The following is a 19,986-nucleotide window of genomic DNA, read 5'->3' on the forward strand; positions in this document are numbered from 1 at the left end:
TCTTGATTTTGATGTGATTAGGCACTTGAAAAGCCTGAACTCATCCAAGTTTAGATAGATGTTTGCTGCAAACAACACAACGCAAATAAACCAAGCACAAAGTGTCAGTATAGTGCCCTTAAAGAAAATACAGATGCCCAAACTTGAAACTGACCCAAGCATACTGGTATCAATCAATCAATCAATACATTTAGAGAGCGTGCTACTCACCTGTGAGGGTCTCAAGTCGCTGAAGGGAGGGGGTGGTGTTACTGCTCGAATAGCCAGGTCTTGAGGTGCTTCCTGAAGGTGAGATGGTCCTGGGTCAGTCGTAGGTGTGCGAGGAGGGAGTTCCATGTCTTGGCGGCCAGGTAGGAGAACGATCTTCCTCCAGTTGTGGTTCTGCGGATCCGTGGGACGATGGCGAGGGCGAGGCTGGCGGAGCGGAGCTGGCGGGTGGGAGTGTAGAACGAGAGGCGGTTGTTGAGGTATTCGGGGCCCATGTCGTGGAGCGCTTTGTGTGCGTGGGTGAGGAGCCTGAACGTGATCCTCTTGCTGACGGGGAGCCAGTGCAGGTTTCTCAGGTGGGGTGTTATGTGGCTGCGGCGAGGGATGTCGAGGATGAGTCGCGCGGAGGCTTTCTGTATGCGCTGAAGTAGTTTTTGAAGTTTTATTTATTTATTGAGTTTATTGAGCGCGACAGCTACCCAAAAAGGGTTTCCCGGCGCTAGAAGATACTGAACCAAGGGGAGGAGAAAGCCTCAGGGAGGAGACCGGTGCAAGTTACTGGTTGAATAGCCAGGTCTTGATGGCTTTACGGAAAAGATTGTAATTAGTTTCTAAGCGGAGAGGTTGCGGGAGGGAGTTCCAGAGCTTGGGGCCTAGAAGGGAGAAGGATCGGCCTCCCATCTTTGCTCGGCGTGTTCTGGGGACACGGAATAGGCCTTGGGTGGAGGATCTCAAGCATCGGGCCGGTGTGTAGGTATGCACTAGGGATTGAAGGTATTTGGGTGCATTGACCCATTTTATTATGTGCATGAGGCTGAGGGTTTTGAATCTGACCCTGTTTTCGACTCTTAAGCAGTGGAGCGCCTTAAGGTGACCGGGCATACGTTCCCTCCTATGGCATTTGCATAGTAGTCTTGCTGCAGCATTTTGTACCAGTTGGAGGCGTCGCTTGACTACCGTGTGAAGCCCCTAAGTAAAGGACATTGCCGTAGTCTAAACGGGAAGTGATCAGTGCGTTGACCACAGTCTTTTGAGTGTCGTCCGGGAGCATCCAAAGGATTTTTCTGAGCCATCTCAGAATTGTAAAACAGGTAGCTGTGAGTTTGTTGACCTGGGGTTCCATGGTTAGGCCCTTGTCGATGGTAATGCCTAGGTTCCGAACTTGTTGTGACGGAGTTGGTAAGGGGCCCATTTCAGATGGCCAATGTCTTGGATTCCAGAGGTTCGGGTTGGGGCCCACTATTAAGACCACTGTTTTGCTGCTGTTAAGTTTAAGCATATTAGTGGTCATCCAGGTGGCGATGTTCCCGAGACCTGTCTGCAGGAGGGAGGGGGAGTCGTGGTCATTGTTTGAGAGGGAGAATACGATTTGTGAGTCGTCTGCATATGTGAACATTTTGAGACCAGCTATTTCAGCGATCTGGGCGAGCGGGGTTACATAACGGTTAAAAAGCAGGGGACTTAACACAGATCCCTGTGGCACCCCATAGCGGGAGAAATGGACGTTGGATGCCGCGGTGCTGGAGGAGATTTGAAATGTCCTCAGTGTCAGGAAGGATGCAATCCAGTCAAGTGCCTTTCCTCTAATGCCCATGTTGGAGAGTGAGGCAAGCAGTATATTGTGGGAGATAGTGTCAAACGCTGCGCTGAGGTCGAGTAAAATCAGCGCAGCTGAATCCCCTTTATCGACCAGGAGGAGGAGATTTTCCATTACTCCGAGTAGTGTTGTCTCTGGTTTGGCTGTGGTTCCTGCGTACAGGGCGTTCCCGTAGTCCAGTCGGCTGATGACGAGGGCCTGGGTGACTGTCTTTCTGGTTTCGGTGGGGATCCACCGGAAGATTTTTCAGAGCATGCGCAGGGTGTTGAAGCATGAAGATGAGATGGCGTTGACTTGCTTGGTCATCGTGAGGGAGGAGTCCAGGATGAATCCCAGGTTGCGAGCGTGGTCCGTGGGTGTCGGTGCGGTGCCCAGAACCGTGGGCCACCAGGAGTCGTCCCAGGCGGATGGGGATTGTCCGAGGATGAGGACCTCCGTCTTGTCTGAGTCGAGTTTCAGACGGCTGAGCTTCATCCATTCCGCGACGTCTTTCATTAGTTCCTGGAGGCTGGTTTTGACGGTGGCTGGGTTTCTGGTGAGGGAGAGTATCAGCTGGGTGTCGTCGGCGTAGGAGATGATGTTGAGGTTGTCATTGCGAGCCATGGCGGCGAGGGGGCTCATGTAGATATTGAAGAGGGTTGGGCTGAGCGAGGAGCCTTGGGGTATGCCGCAGATGATCTTGGTGGCTGTGGAGCTAAAGGAAGGGAGGGAGGCGGACTCTCTGGGTTATGTCGGAGAGGAACGAGGTGATCCAGTCCAGGACTTTTCCTTGGATCCTAGTGTTGTGGAGGCGGGTTATTAGGGTGCGGTAGCAGACGGTATCGAAGGCGGCCGAGAGGTCTAGGAGGATAAGAGCGCTTGTATACCCGTTGTCCATCAGGGTCCTGTTGTTGTCGGTGGCTGCGATGAGGGAGGTCTCGGTGCTATGGTTGGCTCGAAATCCGGACTGGGATGGGTCGATCGATTTGTTACCTTCGAGAAATGCAGTCAGTTGTTTGTTGGCGGTCTTCTCGATGACTTTAGCCGGGTAGGGAAGGAAAGAGATGGGGCGAAAGTTCTTGAGGTCTTTTGGGTCGGCTGTGGGTTTCTTCAGAAGGGCGTTGATCTCTGCATGCTTCCAGCTTTCTGGGAAGGTGGCTGACGCGAAGAAGTTGTTTATGATGTTCCGGAGGTGGGGTGCAATGATGGAGTAGGCTTTGTTGAAGATGTGGTGAGGGCATGGGTCAGAGGGAGAGCCGGACTGGATGGTGTTCATGACGTGGGTGGTGTCTTCAGTGCTGACGGGGGTCCAGGCGCTGAGGGTGATGGGTGTGATTGTTGGTTCGGTGGCTGGAGGCGGGTTTTGGGTGCTGAAGCGGTCGTGTATGTCTGCGATCTTGCGGTAGAAGAACGTGGCGAGGGAGTTACAGGGTCTTGCGATGGTGCAACAGTGCGATGTCGTTGTTGCTGGCCCTGGGGTTGGAGAGTTCTTTTACGATGTTGAAGAGTTCCTTGTTGTTGTGGGTGTTGTTGTCCAGCCGGTCTTTGAACAATGTCCTTTTGGTGGTGCGGATCAGCTGGTGGTGTTAGCGAGTGGCGTTCTTGAGGGCTGTCATGTTTTCTGTTGTCCGTTCGTGGCGCCAGGTTTTTTTGAGGGTTCGGCAGGATTTCTTTGAGGGTGTTGGTGAAGCACGTGTTTTTTCTGTTGCTGGTCTTGCCTGGAGGGTTCTTGAGAGGAGCGAGGTCGTCGGCGCAGTTGGTGATCCATTGTGCGAGGTTCTGGGTTGCATTGTTGGTGTCAGGGGTGACGACTGGTGGGTTCTGGCTCCACGATGTGGTTAGCTGGTCTGTGGTGACTTTGCTCCAGCATCTGCGGGGGATCTGTTGCATGTAGTGGTGGGATGTAGTCTTCTTGAAAGTGAAGTGGATGCAGCTGAGGTCTGTCTAGTGAAGTCCGGTGATGTGGCTGAAGGAGACGTGGTTGCTTGCGGAGAAGATAGGGTCGAGCGTGTGGCCGGCGTAGTGGGTGGGGGTGTTCACCAGTTGCTTGAGTTCGAGGTTGGCGAGGTTGGCGAGCAGGGTGGTGGTGTTGCTGTCGTTGTTGTTCTCCAGGTGGAAGTTCAGGTCCCATAGGAGGATGTATTTGGGTGATGCTAGGGCGTGCGGGCTAATGAAGTCGGCGAAGGTTTCGCTGAATTGTGTCCGCGGGCCCGGGGGTCTGTAGATGAGGGTTCCTCTTAGTGTGGTCTTGGGGTTGGTGTGGATCTGGAAGTGTAGGTGTTCGGCGGCAGAGATTGTGTCTTCGGCGTTGGTTGTGACGCTGATGGTGTTCCTGTAGATGACGAATATCAAATATTACCACAATGTGGCAATACCTGCTGGCAGTTCGTGAAGAATAACTTATTTACAACTCAAGCTTGTGAAATGTATACCCGTTTTAATTATGGCACGACAAGTGTGTTTCATCATCATTCTTGAGCAAGGCAAACAAATCATGCAGTAAGGCTCCTTTCAGGGAATGATATGTAGTGGCATATCAAAGTCCTTGCATAAGTAATGGAATGTGCATTAAACGTGCTTTTAATAGGAGAGTTGGACTAAATAAGAAAAACAAGTGAGTATGTGTTTCCATGCCAGTTACACACCTCAGTGAGTATGTGTTTCCATGCCAGTTACACACCTCAGTGAGTATGTGTTTCCATGCCAGTTACATACCTCAGTGAGTATGTGTTTCCATGCCAGTTACACACCTCAGTGAGTATGTGTTTCCATGCCAGTTACACACCTCAGTGAGTATGTGTTTCCATGCCAGTTACATACCTCAGTGAGTATGTGTTTCCATGCCAGTTACACACCTCAGTGAGTATGTGTTTCCATGCCAGTTACACACCTCAGTGAGTATGTGTTTCCATGCCAGTTACACACCTCAGTGAGTATGTGTTTCCATGCCAGTTACACACCTCAGTGAGTTATCATGCTCGCTGCTGAGATCTGTGTGAAGTTTGTTATTGACAGGTTCATATACTCAGAGTAGCTCGATGGATTTCTGCATGTACAGCACAGATGTGTGCAGTTCATGGGTCACAAATTCTAATTTCAGCAAGATTGTTTTATGGTTTAGTTTTCCTGCTCCAGAAATCTGTGAGTAACTTTCATATCACAGATCAATCATGACAATATCGATCCAGCCTTTCATCCTCTTGATGTTGATAGAACAAAGATAACTGATTACTGACTTTTTTCCTGCTCAATTGTGCTAAAACAGGGGTGCCCATCAAATGTGAAGGAGGATTGAACCCATGCCAGATTTCAGATTAAAAGCTAACTATGTATTAGAGCTCCATTAGGTTTGTTGTATTTGATGTGCCTATCCTGAAAGTCTGGCATGTATGTACCCCCCTGAACCTATGTTTGATATACCTAATCTAATACAAGTCCAGATGGGGAAAACAATTACTGCATTTAATGTCTGAATTTACATAGAACAGAAACACAAGCATTGGCATAGCCAATAGGTCTCGCCTTTGGGACCTTATAAGTATTTAATTATGCAGCACAATATCCTAAGTGCAACATCAACTGTTGCATGGCTAAACACATAAGGTACCAAAGGCTAGACCTATTGGCTATGCCAATGCTTGTTTTGTAAGGCGTTAACCAGCTTATGTCAATACATTTATTATGTGTTTGGTATGTGCTGCAACTGTTGTAGCTCATTTTTTGTTGCGAATCCAAAGTCTTTTACTGGGTGCCATGGCTGACTGACCTTTAGGATAAAAGTGCTACTAGTGCAATTGCTGGGCAGTTGTGGCTGCATTGAAGGTTAAGAGGCTCCTTCTCTTCTGGGTTGGGTCCTTTTCCCTACAGGTCTGCGCACCCCTCTTTATTAGCATATCTTAAGGTAAACCATTCTCCATGCCACCGTTTAAAGAAGGGTTGAGTCCAGAAAGGCATTCTTTCACACTTTATTCACAGTGCATAGCTACATCTTCTTGGAACAGTTTGCTACATACACCCTTGCAGGGTGCTTTCAAATTCAACAACCAGAGAACCAGAGATGCACTCGGAGTCCATTTTGATAAACTAACTAACCAGTTATGTTGTAGGTTCACACATAAACTGGTACAATCAGTGCATGTGGCTACTTGAAACGCCTTTCTGTTTGGGAATACACAGATCTGTGACTGGGGTGAGTGTCCGAAAAGTTTCAGCACTCCATCCATCATTTCCTTCTGTTTGCTTTGATACACATACCTCTACATCTGGTGCAAAATTAACTTATTTTATCACACTTATGCTTGGAATACACTTATAGACAATAATATTCTGCGCTCATGTATAGATATTGTCACCGGATAGGAAATGTGCACAAACAGTAAATAAAATAACTCTCCATTTGGAATTAACTGTGAAAGAACAAATAGACCAGAGCAGTCCCACATAATCAAACTGCCACTTCAGCATTGAATGAGAGTTACGGACAACTCCTGGTACCTAATGTTGGTGTTTAAAACACAGACCTCAATACACCAGGCTGGTCCAGTCCCTCTAAGTATGCAGCTAGGCCAATATCACGCTGCGCTGTGGAAACAGCATTCGGTGCGCATCTGATATTTCAAAGCAAATCCCCATTATGACACAGCGCTCATCAATATACATCAATGGCCCATCTTCACATACCATCTCACCAAGCCCCAGGATCACATATGCTGGCCTACAACACTATGCAGTGATGACCAATGTGCCCAGTTCTTGACCTGTCAAATTAATTCTGAAAGTGGTGAGGTGTCAAAGTTAGGAATGGCTTATAAGTAGAGAGCGAGCCCTACATGTTCTTTTCATTTTGCCATGTCATTAATTTGAAAAAAGTGTACCCCCATCAAACCCATGTGAACAGAATCACAATTACAACTGGAACACATGACCACTGCCCTGTCTGTACGTGTACGGTCTGCAGAGAGGCCCAGGATTGGATGGCCATCGAGATTTCTGAACACCTTTTTCACTCACTTACAGGCACTGTGAGAAACTTGCAGTGCCTCGGCTCCAGAGCTCTCAAGTGGTGCGTCTCAGTTACTAAACTAACAAGAAAGTGCGTGTCATCCGCTCACATTTAGAAAATGTGACCTGGTAGTCTCCAAGCACTTTTTAGGGTTGTTTTTCATCAGCACTGTATCTTACGATCACATTTTGCCAGCTGAATTCTTTTGATGTTTGTTTTAGCATTTCATGTATTTGTTTAATCTATCCTGTGCAAGGATTATCACATTAAGTATTTTTCAAATAACACTAAAAATCGAATGACCAGAGAACTCTCTTTTCAATGCCAAGAAATTCGTGCGCATCCTGCGCGAGTTCTTCATGCTCCATTTACTCTCATGAAGACCAGACGAATCATTTCCTAATCATGGCGAGTCCCCCACCGCGTTCTCCTTTCAGTCATGAAGAATTCAAATGGGAAATGTTGTCGGAGGCTTTGTGTCACTGCAGTCTAACGCACTCCGGCAGTTAACGATATGGTTCAGTAATGAGGCGATCTTAATGCGTGAGATTTGGGGATTTCTTACCCCAGCTACTTTTAAATGTATATATCCGGAACAAACCTTTCTCGTGCCCCAAACCATCTCTCTTCATCTGGTGGCCCTCGGGTATACCCACCCGAAAGGTACGTGCCACCAGGCGGGCAACTAGAGCCACATTTAGGGAGAGTGGCTCTAGGTGGGAGTGAAAACACAACAAAAGCCTCATTAACAAGTAAATGGCCGTTTAAAGACCTGTGAAGTACTCGGGTGTGGCTGTGTGTGCCCGGGAGGCTGTCTCAGCTGGGCTGGCACAGTGAGCCCAATTGGTGTTGCGCGCCTGCCTGCCTGCCTGCCACCCACTGACTTGGGTCCTACCCTTTGCGCATGAACCCCGGCTTCACCCGCCACCACCCCCACAATGTTTCCACATTACTGGTTCAGAATTGACATTACTCTCGCCATAGAAAGGAAAAGATACATGAACTGAACTTGTTTTCTGCGCCCCAACATTTTTCTAGTTCTGGTGCGGGCATCGCGCGGTGTTTCTAGTTCGCACTGCGGCACTATGCCACTCACTCAGGATGGCACATGATGGGGAGGACGCTGACAGGCGTTGTGTACTCACCATGTACATTATGGAGGCTGGGAAGGTTATTGGCCTCGTTGTATCTGGCCGGCAGCTCGTGTCTCATGTAGCAAGGCCATGCCTTTCGGAGAGGAGTCACAGTAAGCTTCTATTTCCTTGCCCCTTTCAGACTCCTCCTCCGTTCTCATCCCACTTGAAGCATTCATGTGTACCTGCGTTGTTGATTGGAGCGTGGTAACTTTGTGCCACCCTGTGACGCATGTTCGTGGGCCCGTGCGTGCACGCACACTACTTGCATGACACTTGAGACAACTGAAAGAACAGCGGCCGCTAGAGGTCACCGCATGCCCTGGTTCCTCAACTTCAACTCCCTATTTAAGAAATGATTGGGCGGGAGAAGGCCCGCGGGAGGTGTTTGCACCAGTAGCGAGGCCACGGTGTCCCCACACAGAGATGCGCACGAATAAAAACAGTACAGGTCGAACTAACCAGCTCAGATGCTGTGCCTTGCTGTGCAGGTATTTAAGACGGCTTAGTTGTGAAGTCCAGTTACATTATTTTTTGATTTGAGTGCTAAATGCTCTCTGTCTCCATCCCCTTTGCAACAAGAAGTTCCTAAACCTCCATGACTTCCTACAATTTATTGAACATATTACTCCTATTTTCAATTTTCGTATAATTACACTGTATATTTATTATGCGTTTCACTGCTTTATATTGTACCAGTTTTGCTTATAGCCCTTTTCCATTTTTGGTGTCTCTTTTTCTAGCTTGTATTATTATCACTATTTACCTTGAAGTATGATTTTAATTGTCACTTTCTTTGTCTTATTTTGTAAACTTTGATATATTCTTTTAATAAAACTTTTCTGAACTAAAAAGACGGCTTAGAAATGTTATGAAAGGCACTTCTCGGTCTCCGCCAGTAACAGCTTCCTGTTTGGCCCTGGGGTAGAGAAAAAAACAAGTTCAAAGTGTCACGAGAGATATAAACTTACAAGCAGCCCACGCTGCTGGCTACTGAGCGTGGAATCTGTACTCTTTTCTTCCTTTACGCACACTCACGTCCTTCTCATTGGTAACTGTTGTGTCCTAGTAGACACAGTCTAGTTGTTGTAAGTGCAATCCTACACTTAACACCCACCCACCACTGATGTCACGAGACCACGTGACACAGCTAATAAAGAGAGCCGAGCGCACGTGCTCGAGGCTCATTAACCCAGCAACCAGCATGTGTCCGTGTCCATTGATTATCACCATGTGGGGAGAGGAAGCCACACCCAAAGCACCAGAATACGTGCGAGGCAAGTACCCAAGTGTGAAGAAGAAAAGTGCGATACGCACGTGAAGAAGAGCAACAACGCCAAAGAATCTAAAGAAGCGCAAGGAACAAAGCTACACTAAAGATGTACCGCGGCCGGTACGAAGTGAAGCAAGAACTCGTAACCGCAATCCACACAGACGTGCAATGGAAGAGTGACGCAAAGTTATCCCGAAGCCAAAAGGAGGCGAAGAAACCACGCACGGTTAACGCCCCACGAAGTTAAAGAGTCTCACCGGCATCGCGTGCGAGAAGTGCGCCCACCGGAGAAGGTTCAAGGAGAGGTGACGTAACCCTCCGGTACCTGCAAAGCATAAGAAGAGCGCAGAAGAAAGTGCGCCGACGCGCAGACAAAAGTGTGCCAATGCACCCAGATGATCGCCTGTGAAGGAGAAGATAAAGCCCACCTGCCGACAGGTCGCCGGAATGCTGACCCGCCAGAAAGGCATAGCAAAGGTGTTCTGCCAAGAATTCAAGGATGAAGATGTCCTACCAAAAGACGTCCGTGAACTGAGAAATCAGGAGAACATCCGGAAGAAGACCTGGAGAGACGGACGCACTATCCACAAGAAAAGAAGTAATAGGAGGCAAGAAAGAAGATCGTAATGACCGGTCCAGTCATCGAAGAGTGGAGAGAAGACAGTGTCCTAAAGACAGGACAAGACCAGACGGAAACAGGAGGTGGTGCACGCTGCTTGAAGAAGCCTGGTCAGCAAGACAAAGGAAGAAAGGTGACCACACCGTGTCGTGAAAAGGAGAAGGGAGAATGAGTGGCACGATGTCATGAAGAGAAGAATGAAGAAAGAAGTCATGTGGCACGACGCCATCATGAACAACATCTGGAAAAGGTGAAGAGAGGTGTGACAAGTCCACACACCTACAAGAAGAAGAGGTGACACACCACAACATCGTGTACAGTGACCTACACGTCCTGGAGAACACTGATAGCACCAAGAACAGGACAGGCACCCATTCACAAGACCCCGACGACCCGAGGACGGTAGGAGAGCACAGGCCGGACCATTGGCAACACCCACCTTTGGGATCGAGCGGAAACCTGGATGCAGAGGGGGCTCAGTTGGCCTGAACAAGGAGAACTGACCAATCCACACCAGCCAATGGAGATCCAAGGGGCAAAGGCCTCAGGGACACCGGTGGCAAAGGGTCCCGACACGAGAGATGGATCCATCGCCGTCTCACCTGCACGTCCCTGGAAGAAGAGGAACTTGTACGCAAAGGCAGGAGTCAACAACTACCCTTCAGGTGGAGCTACGGACTTTGTGAGGTAGTACCCTCATCGTCTCCTCCATTCACACGCGGACTGTGGAGTTGGAGCAACGCTGTGGAATAATACCCGCCCCAGTGGAAACCTGATGAAAAGGCCTCCGGAACATCTCGTGGCAGGAGAATACCCGCGAGAGGGGCATCCTAGTGAGAAGAATGTCCTTCAAACACTCCATCCTATGCAATGTGAAGTCAAGCTGCTGACAGTGAAGAAACCGACGGACTAGCGGAAGACAACATCATCCCAGTCTAACATCTGGTCATCCTGTTTGACGTCATCCTCAAAAACAAGATCTCAGTGGACTGACCAACACACTTCTGCGGCGCAAGTCCAGAAGTGCACGCCCACCAAGAACCAAGACGTCAAGCCAAGAAGAGCTAAAGTTTCAGCAGCAATTTCCACCATCGTCATCAAGCAAGCAGCTGTAAATCTGTAATTATTGTATATTTGTATATTTTCTCCCACAGGGTCGGACTTTTGTCTTTCCTTAATTTTTATCAAATTTTGGGAGGAATGCTGTGTCCTAGCAGACACAGTCTAGTTGTTGTAAGTGCAATCCTACACTTAAAACCCACCCACCACTGATGTCACGAGACCACGTGACACAGCTAATAAAGAGAGCCGAGCGCACGTGCTCGAGGCTCATTAACCCAGCAACCAGCATGTGTCCGTGTCCATTGGTTATCACCATGTGGGCCTAGGGCCCCGCAACACAACAGTAACCAACGAAGGGGTGCTCTTGTGATGTGATGTGATGTGATGTGAGACGGCATTTATATAGCGCGCTACCACTCCATGGAGTATCTTGGTGCATAGATTCCTTAAAGGCAGAAAGGCAGTAAGAGGTGGGAGACTACCTGGCTACGCTATATATCCTAGGAGCCTCATGCATTCGGAATTGGGCAGGGAGTAGATCCAAGTTTTTAAAAGCTTTCTAAATTTTGATTCGAAAGTGGATTGGCGCAGACATGGGGGTATCTTGCTCCAGGCTTTTGCTCCAATGACCGCAATGGATTTACCTCCTCTAGTAGTCATTTTGAACCTGGGAACATGCAGCAGGTTAGCAGTGGAGGACCTAAGAGATCGTGATGGTTGGTATTGTTTGAAATATTTGCGCAGGTAGAGAGGGCCTTGATGGTAAAAGGCTCTGTGGGTAATGGTGAGAACCTTGAACAAGATGCGCTTATGTATAGGAAGCCAATGTGGTGTGTTGAGGGCTGTGGAGGCTGAGGATTTCCTAGGTAGTCTGAGGACCAGTCTGGCAGCTGCATGTTGAACCATTTGGAGCTTATGCAGGGCAGATTTATTTAGTCCTGCATAGAGGCTGTTGCAATAGTCCAACCTTGATGTTATGAGGGCTACAGCTACTGTACGTCTGGCGCTCAGAGGAAGGAAGTCAAAGAATTTTCTAAGGCTTCTAATGATGCCGAAGCATGTTCCAGCTACTTCTTTGGCCTGTTGATTGAATGTGAGAGAATTGTTAAATTTTATGTCAAGGTTTCGGGCAGCACTAATAGTGTTAGGGGGGGTTCAGCTTTATCGGGCCACCAATTCTGAGGGGAGAAGGAGTTGTTGGGACCAAAAGGGATGATCTCAGTCTTGGATGAGTTACATTTTAGATGGTTGAGAGACATCCATTTGAAGGTTGCTGACAGGCAGTCTTTAAGTACTTGCTCTGCGTTGGAATGATTCTTGTCAAGAGTCAGAACAAGCTGAGTGCCGTCAGCGTAGGCGACAGTACTTATATTAAATGATGAGATTAGTTTTAGTAGGGGGACCATGTAAAGATTAAACAGGGTAGGGCTTAAACTGGAGCCCTGTGGAACCCCTGTTTTAATCATTCTTTCTTCTGAAGAAAATTCACCCAATCTGACAGTCTGGCGCCTGTGAGCAAGATAGTTTTTAAACCATTTGAACGCGGTTCCTGCTATGCCTGCGTTGGTAAGGCGATGTAAAAGGATAGCATGCGATACCGTGTCGAATGCTGCAGAGAGATCTAATAGGATCAGGACAGCCAGTTTGCCCTGATCCAGTGCAGCACGTATGGTTTCGGTGGACGATAAGAGTGCCAATTCAGTAGAATGGGGGGTCCTAAAACCTGCTTGACAGGGATGGAGAATGTTATTTTCCTCAAGAAATGCCATTAGTTGTTTGTTGGCAAAAGTTTCCGTAATTTTGCAAATGGCAGGGAGAAGAGAGACGGGACGTAGGTTGGATAAGATGGTGGGATCTTGTAGTACCTTTTTCTGTAAAGGTTTCACTGTCGCTACCTTCCATTGAGAAGGAATCTCCCCTGATTGGAAGGAAGAATTAATGATAGCGTTGATGTGGGGGTTAACCTCCTGTATTATGGATTTGAGAAAAGTAGGGGGACAGGGGTCGGAAGGGGACCCTGATTTTGGGTACGGTGTATAATTGGAGACCCTTTGTTCCACTTACGGTTAACTGTTACTGGTTGTTGGCAATATGTGTGGCACACTAAATAGAAGAATGCCAGTGTTGGGGGCGGGGCAGGGTTATTTTTTTGTTAATTCAAAAAAGGTTTGGGTTTCTCACCATGCAGTGATCTAACAAGTCTTGATATCAGTCAAATTGAAGAACAATCTCACAGTGTGAGGAGGGGGCAGGGTCTTGAAGGGGTGGGGCCTCATGCCCAGAAGTATCTACAAGGCACACTTGAAACCCCACCCCAAGCCTCCTCCTTCCAAGAAAAAACAAGGCTTGCTGAGGCTGGTGCGGATGTCCTGGGGTGTTGTCACGCCCCTTAATGAACGTCAGCAGTTCAAAGCCTTAGAAAATGAGCTGGAAAACCACTATTTACAGTGGTTTTCAGCTCGTTTTCCCTGCCTCGGTGTGATATCGGCTCCTCACCAGGAGCCCGTGTGATGTGAGCCAATACCGACTAATAGTGTGTTGACTGAATGGTCTTGACCAGCTAGCCACCACCACTGGCAGCTGGCATGCCTCAAGGGTGGTAGGGCGGGTGGGACATTAGAGTCCAGGAAGTGGTAAGGAGACAGACTAGTGCTGTCTCTTCCCAAGACAAAAAGTTGTTTAAAAAACGATTTTCACTTTCTGTGTTTACTGTCTATGCCTGTGGTTGTTACAGTTAGAAATTGTAGTTTTAGCCTGCCTGTACTTGCATATTTTATCACCTGTGTTGTGTTTTAAATTTGTGTTTTTTCCCGGCCCAGGATTGCCTCCATTTAGTATGTTGATTTGTGGGATTTGCAGTCCAACCTCTGTAGTTGGTCCCTCTCATTCCTTGGTGACAAATCTGTTTTCCCTCCAAATTTCTCCTTTGCTCTGTGCAAAAACAGTGCACCCCCAGCCACCATTTTGTGTTCACAAGCCAGTGAGGCCAGCCCCCCTGCCCCCCGCACCCCCCCCCGGCAACAGGGATTTCTACATCAGAGGGTGCTTCTGTGACCTTCCCTCCAAAACTCCTTTTTACTCATCCAAAAGCCTCTTCCTACTGCTAAGACCATACATTTTTTTTTCAAATCCTTCACTCTTTCATCCCTCCACTATCCCTTTCAATCAAAATTAACAGACTAACATGTTCACTTCTCAAATTCCATATTCCATATTCAACTATACTAATATACTGCCCAAATAACTGAATAACATATCTACTATTCAAATTACTTCATATTTATACTATACTAATTTTCAACACTAATCCTTCATGGGTTCCGGAGTGGCGTGCTACTCGCCTGAAAAGCGCTTCAACACCCATCAGGGGTAACAAGTGCTATATGAATGCAAATCTTTCTTCCCCTTTTTTGCCTCCACTATCCTTCTCACTCCAAGTAACAGACTATTATCCACCACTGAAATTACCTCATATTTCACCATACTAATTCACCACTAATCCTTTATAGGCTTCCTGAATAGCATGGGTCAACAAGCGAGCGATAAATAAATGCAAACCTTGGTCCTCCTCTATCCTTCTGCTATCATTCCAAATAACTGACTAACCTATCCACCACTTAAAATGTACTTGCATGTTTCATTATACTAATTCAACACTAATCCTCTTTGGGTCCCGGAGTAGCGTGCTACCCGCCGAAAAAGTGCTTTGACGCCTCATCAGGGGTAGTAAGCGCTATATAAATGCAATTACAATACAATGCAATACAATGTCTTCCACCTCGATGGTCTACTCTCCTCGAGGCAGGCAGGCTACAAACTCCCTTCCCCAATCCTAGTGCTGCTCTAATCCGCATGAGAGCAGTGCTATGATTGGTGGGAGCGGCTTCACTCGGCGCTCCACCGCGCTCTGGAGGCTTTGGCTTTCCCTAACCTAGCTGTCTTAAGACAGCTGGGTTAGAGAGGTTTAAAGTTCACATGTGTGGCTGGCTGGCCAAAAAAACATAGACACTTTAAAGCGAAGTTGCCCTGTCATTCAGCAGCAGCTCCGCCCCCATCCTGACTCTCTGTTCAAGGCGGGGTGAAGAACAATAAAATGGTAATGAATGAACTCTCTTTTAATTTTCTCTCTGGGGGCATTTCAGTAGGGTGACGCTCTTCCACTCAAACGGAGGAGACGCCCCTGGCCAACACAGATGAGTTTCTGGCTCACTGAGACGCAAGCTGCTGCACAGCAAAAGGGAGATATCAGTGGCTCCCACAGGAGGGAGGGCTCATGTACCCTGAGACCAGATACCCCAAACCTGGTGCCTCCAGGAGAGTGGTAGTGCCTCAGCAGTACAGGGAGTTTCTGCTCACATTGCCACACAACATCCCCTAGCTGGGCACCTTGGCCAGAGCAAGACATGAATTAGGCAAGTCAGCTAACTCTACTGGTCAAACATCCCAGAAGATGAAGGAGTTTCGCAACTCATGTGCCACCTGCCAAGTGGCAAAGCAGGTGGCCACCTAACGGCCCCCTAATTCCACTTCTAGTGATTGGGGTAACCTTTGAAGGGTAGGGATTGACATTGTCGGTCCCCTTGACTCTCCAACTGCATCAGGGAACATATTTATTCTGGAAGTGGTGGACCATGCTTCCAGATACCCTGAAGCAATTCCCCTTATGATTACTACTACTTCTGTTTGGCCATCCTGTAAGGAGAACACTTTGTCTGAATGTGGAAGGCTGGGAGATACTTCTCAAAGAGCCTAAACAAGATATTGTGGGTTATTTACTAGGCCTGAGTTCCAGGATGGCAAAGTACATGGGCAAAGCATCGAAAAACCTAGAGGCCAGCCAAGAGCTTCAAAAACTCTGGTATGACTAAAAGGCTGCACTGATGGAGTTCCAACCATTGGAGAAGGTTTGGGTATTGGAGCCTGTGGCACCTAGGGCCCTCAGGACAAATGGAGTGGCCCCTACTCTGTCCTTGAAAGGAAAGACAAGGTCACCTACCTGGTGGACATTGGCACTAGCAGGAACGCCCAGAGGGTCATCCATGGTAATTGCCTAAAACCTTTCCATGACAGGGCTGATGTGACAATGCTGATGGTCACTGATGAGGATCAGCAAGTAGAGAGTGAACTTCTCCCCGACCTTCTAACCAGCATCCCCAAAGATGGGTCAGTGGATGGAGTTGTCATTTCAGACACTCTCTCTGCCCAACAGCAAGCTGACTGAATGTAGGTCCCGGAGCAGTATGTAGGGCTCATCCATCGGCATAGCTAGGGGGGTGCGGTCCGCCCCAGGCGCCACATCTTTGGGGCGGCAGCCGCACGGTGCTGGTGGCCCATCGCGGCGGCCTTTATAATTTATTTTGGGACACTAACACTACTGTAGTGACGTGTCAATGTCCTCAAATAAATTATAAAGGCAGCCACGATGGGCCACCAGTGCCTCACGCGCTGCCCTGTTTGCAGTGCAAGCGGGCAGCGCACCGTCACCTGCTGCCTGCAGCGTGCAGCACACGCACGCCACCACTATCTACAGTGATGGCGTGACGCTCCTGTGAGTCTCCTTGCGAGCTGTTCGCGCCAATAAGTGGACCTGGCATAGCTGCTCAATATAGGAGCACCCGCAGCGGCAGCACTTTTGATCCGACCCATCCGACATCAACAGAGGTGAGAAGCTCCGACCAGCGGTGATGGAGTGAGCAGGCCTGCCTATCTTGGAGGCTGCCAGGTGGGTGACTGCGCTGATCACGAGGGGCCTGCTCATGCCTCCGGAGCCGGGCGGGGTCCCCCCCAATGAATGACTCAGAAAGCTAGCATGGGCATAGCCAATAGGTCTCGGGTATCAGTGTGTCTTTCCATACGCTAAGCTTTGTCATTATCTTAGTGCAATTTTTCAAAGTATAGCGTAAACTCGAAGGTTATTGGAGCACTTTACATGAGCATCAGTTCCATTACATACACACCCTTTGCAACTCTCAAGCAACTCACTGAAGCAACGCATTTTTAAAGTGCTTCAATGCTTTATAAGGGTTGTATCTAAATACAGTAAAAAATTTCACTTTTCAAGTGGCACAGGCCATTCATTATGTGGACATGCAAAGGGAAAGGAAGGTTGTTCATGGTGTGAAAGACTGGAGCCCTCTTCCTTTTTACATACATTGTGAAAACCGTGTACCGTAAATAATGAAAACGAGGAAGAAAGTAAGGAAGGGAAGTGAAATGAAGTGAAAGAAGGGCATAAGGAACCGGAAAGGGGAGGTGGAGTTAGGAAAGAAAGAGAAAGATTAAAACAAAAAGAGAGAAAGAATTTGGGATGAAAGATATACGGAAGGAGCAGTAAAGATATAAATAACTCGAACACAGATGATAAAAAGGCCAACATTTTGTTAAACCAACGTTTTGTTTTTCAAAGTTTCTAACTCTGTAATGTGCAGCTTTTCCGTATTGAACTAGAGGTCAACAAAATGCTATTTTGGCCACTCATGGCACCATCATGGGGCAGTTCAAAGACTAGTGAAGAGACCCTGGAGTTGTGCACTAAGGAAACGTTTACCGATCTCAATAATGGCACCAGCTGCAGCAAAGCACACACATAAATAGGCAAAAACTTTCACTTCCCCACACAGATTCAGCAGTGCAAGCTTCCCTCATGATTTCAGTGCTTGTGTATGTGTTATTTATTTGGTGCTGTACAGTTGTGTTTGTTAAGGTAATTATGTGTGTCAAGGCAAATGCTTGGTAGAGTGAGATGGTAAGTGTTTGTAGTAGGTGTCAAATGTGGTGGTAATGAATCTCTGACCTTCTTGGTTAATCCTTATTTTAACTCAGGAGGTAAACAAGTAATTCTACGCCTCCTATCGGATAGGTGACACGTTTTTCAGTTGTAATTATTTTCCTTTTTCCCTTAGGTTTATGTCAGCCGACACAGTACTTAAGAATTAGAGTGCGACACAATATAAATTAGCCATAAGTTTCAGTACACTATGTCAGCATTATATTCCTCAGATACCCAAAGCCAATGCTGGATGGGGCCCACCAACACTAATGTTTTGGGGGCCAGGCCAGCACTTATTTTTCTTCATCATGACTGTTTACTCAGAGCAAGAGAGGGAAACATGCACAAGGAGAAAGAAGGAGGATGATATTTATTTGTTTTCCTCGTTTTCATTGCTTGATTTTGCTCGTGCGAAGGTGTCACTCGTAGTCACTCAATGTTACTCATAATTACACTGACATTTTGAAAGTGTCACACATAAGCAATCTGAAACCTTGGCAGCTATGACTCAATCTTGAAGAAGCATGGCCGGACGTGACGTGTTTATAGGAAGCAGCTTGTTCTCTTCCATAGTGCAACATGCTCCTGGGGGCAACAAGTATTGTAGGGAAGCTTATTTGTCACAGTGGTAACCTGACAGGCGACTGCAATTGCGCCTACATATATAGAGTATGTGATGCAACTAGACATAGGCCATGAGTCTTAAAGGTAGGCGGCAATTGCCTTCGACCTTTAGGTGCGAGTTGCAAAGCAGAAGAAAGATCGTTAGATGGATGTCACATGCTGTTTTTCTGAGTCCCCAGATAGATCATGCAGTCTGTGTTCTCCTTTATACTGCCGGTCACCGGTGTATTCAACTGTGTAGCCTTGGACCATGTCATGTATGTGCATGTAACTTGCATGATTGAGGTAACTATTAGCGGCGATACTACGCGTCTCTCAGACCTCTTTCAAGTGCTCGCCATCCTTTTTCCCCAGCACCTCTCGCCCCCTTAGGGGTGGCAATCTGAGGGATAGCCCCGGGCGCCACAAGCTCTAGCTACGCCACTGGGCTCTTCTCATTATCCCCAGGACAGACACACTGGTATGTCCATGATATAGACACTGGGGACAGCCTGCCAGTCAAAAACAAAATCTAACAACACTCTGACCATGTTAATGAAAGCATCAAAGCTGAAGTAAGCAATATGTTGGAGTTAGGGGTTATTGGACCCTCTGACAATCCCTGGGCTAAGCCCAGTGGTCTTAGTCCCCAAGCCTCACTCCAGTAGTGTGAAACCAGAACAGAGGTTTGTGTGGACTACAGAAGTCCCAATGCTGTCAATAAGACACCCCTGCCCAAAGCTAATGAGTTGACAGACACATTGGGGGCAGCTAAGTTTTCTAGTAGGTTTGACTTAACATCAAGGTACTATCAGATTGGCCTAACCCAAGAAGACAAATAGAAGACAACATTCTCGACCCAGCGGAGCATTATCGGTTCACTGTTATGCCCTTTGTTTTAAAAAATGCCCATGCCACCTTCCAAAGGTTGGTGAGCCAAGTCCTGGCTTGGTTGGAAGCTTTTAGTGCAGCATATCTCAATGATATTGATTTCTATAGTTCCACTTTGGGGGATCACCTGATCCACCTTGGCAAGGTTTTGCAAGCCCTGCAGACTGCAAGGCTCACTATCAAGGCATCCAAATGGCAGATAGGGCAGGGCAAGGTTGTATACTTGGGCCACCGGGTAAGTGGAGGCCAAGTGCAACCTTTACATCCCAAGAGCCAAACAATTCTGGACTGAGAAACTGCAACCACCCAGACCCAAATCAGGGAATTCCTTGGCTTGGCTAAGTATCACAGGAGGTATATGAAGGGTGTATTGGAGCATCGTGGCACCCCTCATAGAACTTACCTCCGAGAAGATGCCTAAAAGGGTAAACTGGACAGTTGGGTGTCAAAAGGCTTTTGACACCCTGAAATAGGCAAGGTGCTCGGCAACCATTCTCAAACCTCCAGATTACTCTAGACAGTTCATTGTGAAGACTGGTGCATCTAAGTAAGGGATAGGAGCAGCCCTATCCCAAGCCAATGATGATGGGCATGACCAGCCTGCTGCTTTCATTGGCAGGATGTTTCTCCCCAGGGAGTAGTTTTGGAGTGCCATTGAGAGGGAAGCCTTTGCTGTGGATTCGTCCCTGAAAAAGTTGAGATCATAGCTGTTTGGTAATAATTTCCTTATCCAAACCGACCACAGACCTCTCAGATGACTTATGCATATGAAAGATGAGAACCCAAAACTTTTGAGGTGGTCCATCACAAGAGGGAAGAGACTTTACATAGGAACACAGACATGCAACTGA

The 19,986-nt window shown here is 47.7% G+C and overlaps 1 protein-coding gene across 2 annotated transcripts in view; it reads right to left on the reverse strand.

Moving 5' to 3' along the window:
* The window catches only part of LOC147706822 (ATP-binding cassette sub-family C member 10-like), a 389,662-nt gene that overhangs the window by 331,665 nt on the left and 38,011 nt on the right, over positions 1–19,986 (reverse strand). The gene's annotated exons all lie outside the window — the stretch shown is intronic.

Source organism: Lissotriton vulgaris, chromosome 6 (genome assembly GCF_964263255.1).
Source record: "Lissotriton vulgaris chromosome 6, aLisVul1.2, whole genome shotgun sequence".
Lineage (NCBI taxonomy): Eukaryota > Metazoa > Chordata > Amphibia > Caudata > Salamandridae > Lissotriton > Lissotriton vulgaris.